Raw genomic sequence first — 6,000 nt, 5'->3', positions numbered from 1 at the left:
CAAAAACCCTTTGGTGTAATGAAGCTGATTGTTTCCAAGGTGCCTTAAAACCCAAGAACTCTATGTTGCTGTTACTATTGCTCTGAGCATTTGTCAAAAATTCTTTCTTACCAGAAACCCACAATGTATTATTGTCTTGGTCTTAAAATCTGAGGGAAGGAACTCCATGAGGAAGCTGAGATTCTGGACTGTGGTCCAAGGCCACAAGGCCAGGAGGAAAAGCAGGCATGTTTGACTCCCACACACGCCCTCAAGATTCCTGGGACAGAAAGGGAGAAGAACCCACCAACTGGTTTCTTTGCTCCAGTTGGATTAGAAAGCAGTTGTCCGGTGGCTCACAGTGTTTAGCTGGACAGCAAGTCTCCTAAGTCATCTCAGCTCCCTTCTCAGTCTTGTTGATCTCACATTGTAAATGTTGGGTCCCTTTCCCCATCACCTTCATTGTTGCCTGCTTCTTTGAGTTCTCATAGCCAAGTGAAATGACACAATTGAAGAGGCTCTGAGATCAAAGTCAGCTATTGGCTAGAGTGGTGTTATGGGTTGAATTGTATCCTCTGAAAAGATATGTCCTAAGCCCCAGAACCTGTGATTTTGACCATGTTTGGAAATAGTTTTAGAGGTGTAACTTAGTTAATTGGCCAAATTAATATGAAATCATACTAGAGTAGGGTGGGCCTTAATCCAGTATGACTGGGGTCCTTCTAAAAAGAGAAAAGACCCAAAGAGGCAGACATAGAGGCAAAATGGTCATATGAAGACAGACTGGAGTTATGCTGTCACAAACCAAGATGTGCCTGGGGCTACGAGGAGTTGGAAGAGACAAGGAATGATCCTCCACTAGAGATTTCAGAGAGAGCATGGGCTTGCTAACATCCTGAATCCAGACTTTTAGCCTCTGGAACTGTGAAAGAATAAGTTTCTGTTGTTTTAAACCACCCAGTTTGTGGTATATTGTTATGGCAGCACTGGGAAACGTATACAAGTGGTATAAAAAAATGAGCAATTAGCATTTATTGAGAGATAATTCTGTGCCCACCATTCACACGCATCCTACCATTTAATGCTCACAGCATGCTATGAGATAGATAATATTAGCATCATTTAAGAGGTAAAACAAAACCAACAAGGCGGAGAGACTGGCAGAGCATAACCTTTTTCCATGATGCCTGGCAGCATTTGTCTGAAAGGCAGAGATAGATACATACCTTGTAGAAAAAGCTTGAGGGTACAGTGGTAATTGATAGAATTCTCACCTTCCATGTGGGAAACCTGGGATTGATTCTCAGCCAATGCACTTCATGCACAGCCACCACTGGCCTCTCAGTGGAAGCTTGTGTGTTGCTATGATGTAGAACAGGTTTTAGCGGAGCTTCCAGACCAAGACAGACTAGGAAGAATGGCCTGGCGATCTACTTCCAATAATCAGACAGTGGAGGCCGTGTGGATCACTGTGGTTCAATCTACAAGCAATCATGGGAACGGCACAGGATGGAGCAGTGTTCTGTTGCATTGTGCATGGGGTCACCATGACTAACAGCAGAGGTTTGCTAACTCTGAAGGTTTGCTAACTCTGCAAGACCCTGGGCAGGAAAAACACCAGCTGCATTGTTAAACCAAAACCCCATGAGGAAACTATCTGGTGGCAGAGGAGCAGCCTGACCTACTTGGCTCAGGGCCAGGAAAAGGTCTGCTGCTGGTTGCTTTTCCTCAGGAGCTTTTCTTGGACAGAGTGACCCAAGGTACCCAGTGAGACCCATAGAAACTTTGGAAACTCTCAGCTGGAGAGGCAGGGATCGTTTTGAGCACTGAGCTTGTTGCTTGGAGGCAGCTGACTGTGAAGCTCTGATCAGAGACGGGGAGGCTGCCATCTCTGCCTGTCACCACTGTCAGCAGGAAACAACGGGCTATGCACACTGATTGAGATGAGAAGAATTCATCTGGGGATGCGCTTTTTCTTTAGGATTGCATCAGGAGTTGCTCACTAGAAAGCCCTTCCCCTTGAAGGGCATCAAGATTTGAAAAGCTATGGTGAAGAGTCACTGAAGCACTGCTAAGGTAAGGCCCTGAACCTTCCAGTTTGTGGACCCTCTTAATTCTTTAAGTTGTGCAAATTGTGCTGTAAGGCCTACAGCTAGGACAGCCTAGCAAGAACATTGCTATGGGTATTAGGGATGGAGAAAGAAGGAATTAGCATGAACAGTGCCACAGTGGTGAATGAATTGCCCCATCATTTGTTCATTTTTATTTTAGGGAGCTTTTTTGTTTATTCATAAAAATTCTTCTATATAGGGCAGATTCTGCTTCATGGGATTCCTAAGCTGGAAAAAGCAGTGAATGTGCTACAGAGGAAGGGAAGGACATAGACTGTGGAACAGAGAGACTGCAGAATCTTGGCTCTGCCAATTACCAGCTGTGGGGCTTGAGGCAATTACTCAACCTCTCTACAACAGAAGGTTGCACACATGATGGAGGGTTAGCCCTAACTTTTCGGAGGGCCAGGCTCAAGGTAAACAATTGGGTTGTTATGGTTGTTGGTTTTTGTTTTATTTGTTTTGTTTTTTAATGAGGTTGTTTCATTTTTCAGACATCTGGGGGTGGGGTGATGAAATAGATTTAATGATGACCTTTTTGGCTAAGAAGTCTGTTTAACCAAGAAAGGCCAACTGTGAAAGGAAACAACAGTTGATAACATATTTTGAGATAATTTTTTTTAATTCTCAGGCTTTGACAACTTTCCAGTCATTTTGTAATTGGTCATTGATGTCACCCTCAACTATTCACATTGCCAAGGAAATAAAGATTTGTGGTAACTGTGCTTGTATAGTTATATGGAATTCTGTATAAGTACATACTCCTCTATTCAGGAGGTAGAGCTTAATTCCTCTCCTCTGGGGTATAGACCGGATTTAGAATAAAATATGGAAAGGAAAAATTATAACCTTATAGTGGAGAAGCCTGGCAGACACTACCTTAACCAAATGATCAAGGTTAACATCACCAGTGATAAGTCATGTTACTATTGTGTAACTCCTGATAATGATGCGATTTGAAAGTGATGTTGCATTCGATTGATTAGAATGATGTGGTATTCTTCCCCAAACCCATAACCCCCGTCTAAACATCAGACAAACCCAAACTGAGGGACATTATACAAAGTACTTGACCTTTAAACTGTGAAAGTCATGAAAAACAAGAAAGACTGAGAAGTCACAGGAAGCTAAGGAGGCATGGCAGCTAAATGCAATGTGGTGTCCTGCATGGGATCCTGGAACAGAAAAAAAAAAAAGACATTAGTGGAAAAACTGGTAAAATATGAATAAAAATTATAATTTAGTTAATAGTGTTGTACCAATATTAATGTCTTAATTTTGACAAATGTGTTGTGGTTAGGTAAGATGTTTACAGTAGGGGAAACTGTGTGAAGAGCATATGGGAACTCTCTGTACTATCTTTGTAACTTTCTGTTATGTCTAAAATTATTCCAAAATAAAAAGTTTAAAATTTTAAAATTATACTTATCCTGCCCTGCAGCAGAAACGGTCAAAATCTGAGCATTATTGGGAAATGTGACATTTGAGGCCCAGTGGTCCTCTCTCTGAACATTCCAGAAGAGCATAGCAGGCCATTTGCATTTTTAACCATTCTCTCTCCCAGCCCCCATCTTATTCCTGGATAGCTTTTTTTTTCTCCCTTCATGGATATTTCTTATCATTCATTTATTTTTTCACATAGCACACATTTTGAGCTCTCACTCTGCTAGGAGATAAAGCCCACTGTGCTGGTGCAGGCCCTTGGTCCCCACACACATGCTTAACCACCCAAACCTGACCCTTCTGCAGTAAGGAAGCAGGCCAAGAATGGAGGCAAGTGAGGGCCCAGACCCCACATGGAGTATGCCTCCCACCAGGATGTAATCTGCCATCCTCTAGGTTCAACCAACCACACAGAATCTGTGGCCAGACAAACATCTGTAAGCTAAAAGATAAGAGCTGCTGGAAAACAGTTCCTGTTGAGTGAAGCTTTGGCCTCAGGGATATGGAATAGGCACTCAAAGAGCTAGCACTTGTTTGAGTGATAACCCTGGTCCTAGAGACTGCAGCAGTGGGTACCAGGACATCAGCAGCCAATATCCTTGCTTGTAAGGTTCAGGTGTTTCTAGAGATATCAGAGAGACAGGGCTAAACCCCTACCTCTCCTTACCTCCACCATCAGGCCTCAGCAGAGTAGGTGTGTCTTTGTTCAAAGGTGATGCCACATACAGATTAGAGAAATGCTTCAGAAGCAGATGAGAAAGAAGAAAGAATTATTTAGATGAAAATCACGACACTGAGATGAAAATCAAAACTAAAGAGTTTTTGTTACATCTGGGCCTGAAGTACCTTTCCTGTCACATCCCCTCTGCCAATTCATAATAGGGTATATAAGCATCACCAGGGGAGTGCTTGTAGTCTGAAAGCCATGTTGAACATGATAATTTCTTTATTTTTACTCACAATATTTATTTTGGAATCTCAAAACAGGAGACCATAATTTTGTTATTTTCTCAAAAGAGGAAATGAATTTAATAAGATTGAGAAATGTGAATCTAGAGTTTGGATTTTTCCACTGGATCGAGCTAGTAATCAGAGAGTTGTGTTTGGTGCTGAATACTTGGGCTATTCTTGAAATCATGTTTACTGAATCAGGTTTGGGTAATCCTTTCTTGGCCTGGGCACACCATCCTTGGGTTATGCTGAAGGCTGTTGTGAGAAATAGAGAAAGGACACTCACTATGGAATTTATTGCTGAGATCCTGTTGAGACCATTGCCCACCATTTTACCCAGGGCCTCCTCTGCAAGGAGCCATGAGAGAATTTCTCTGAGACTCCAAATCAGGAAAATCCACTCTTCTCTCTAGAAATGGATGTCTTACGGACGCTGTGACTCTTCAAACTGATAATTTTCTATCCTACGCTCTGGATTCCAGGAAACTTAGAGCCAAATTTGCACCTAACCTTTAGCAATTGTACAATACCTCATGGTCTGTATTTCTGTGTACCAGCTGTATGCCCCATTTTGTTTTTCTGTCCTACCTTATCCTTTGGTCTGATTTCTTTGCCTATTTGTCTCTTCTATTGTATGTTTGGTGTTTATTTTTTTATAAGTAGCCTGAAATCTTTTTTAAAACATAGGAAATGAATAGGTAAAAACAAATACAGCACAGCATTTCTAAAAGAGCCTGTTGCATTGTGTGGGTGTGCAATAAGAATTAGTACTTTCCATGTCCAAAACACAGAGAAATTCCTTATTTCCTTACCAAGGGGGCCAACCTATGGTGGATTGTATAGCTGGAATTTATCGTGGATCTAAAAATAGCCTAAGTTTCAACTGCTTACAAACATTATACATAATTGTTTTAAGATTTGTTTTATTTCTTCTACTTCTATGGAAAAATTAGATTAAAAAAACAATTTTCTTAAAAAATATTGTTCATGAAGATAGGATCAAAAATAACAACCTTTCTCACAATTTCATTTTGGTGGCTTCTTGAGAAAGACTGAACTCTCGTTCTTCTCCAAATTAATGTGGAAAAATAATCATTTCTATTTTGTGGTATCTATCTATCTAATGATCTCTCTGGCACCGATTGGGGCAAGGGGAATGAGTTAGGTCATGATAGGTATCTCATATACTGAGAGCAAAGACATACTGGTAAACATTTAACAACCAACTTTCTGAGGGAAAAATATACACATATATGTCACTGATAGCTGCCATTGAGCCAGCCCCCAACTCGCGGTGACCCCATGTGCAACACAATATGTACACCATCCCCATGATCAGTTTGGTTCAAACCGTTGTGATCTCTAGGATTTTTATTGGCTGAGTTTTGGAAGTAAATCACCAGCCCTTTCTTCCTAGGCTATCTTAGTCTGGATGTCGGTGGCTGTGCATTAGGTGCATTGGCTGGAAATCAAACCGGGATCTCCCTACATAATAATTTTACTGATACAAAGGGCA

At 41.3% G+C, this 6,000-nt stretch overlaps 1 protein-coding gene across 9 annotated transcripts in view; it reads left to right on the top strand.

Moving 5' to 3' along the window:
• The first annotated feature begins 998 nt into the window (after positions 1–998).
• The window catches only part of BLK (BLK proto-oncogene, Src family tyrosine kinase), an 89,659-nt gene continuing 84,657 nt past the window's right edge, over positions 999–6,000 (top strand). For 2 of the 9 annotated variants that reach the window (XM_023550959.2, XM_023550953.2), the window contains exons 1-2: positions 1,058–2,055; positions 2,290–2,506. The gene's annotated coding sequence lies outside the window, so the exon portion shown is untranslated. Of the gene's footprint in view, positions 2,056–2,289; positions 2,507–6,000 lie in introns of all 9 variants that reach the window. The other 7 variants (XM_003412346.3, XM_064272614.1, XM_023550957.2 and 4 more) reach the window with 6 other exon arrangements.

This window comes from Loxodonta africana, chromosome 19, assembly GCF_030014295.1.
Source record: "Loxodonta africana isolate mLoxAfr1 chromosome 19, mLoxAfr1.hap2, whole genome shotgun sequence".
NCBI lineage: Eukaryota > Metazoa > Chordata > Mammalia > Proboscidea > Elephantidae > Loxodonta > Loxodonta africana.
The sequence above is the reverse complement of the archived record's forward strand: the minus strand, read 5'-3'. Positions and strand labels throughout refer to the sequence as shown.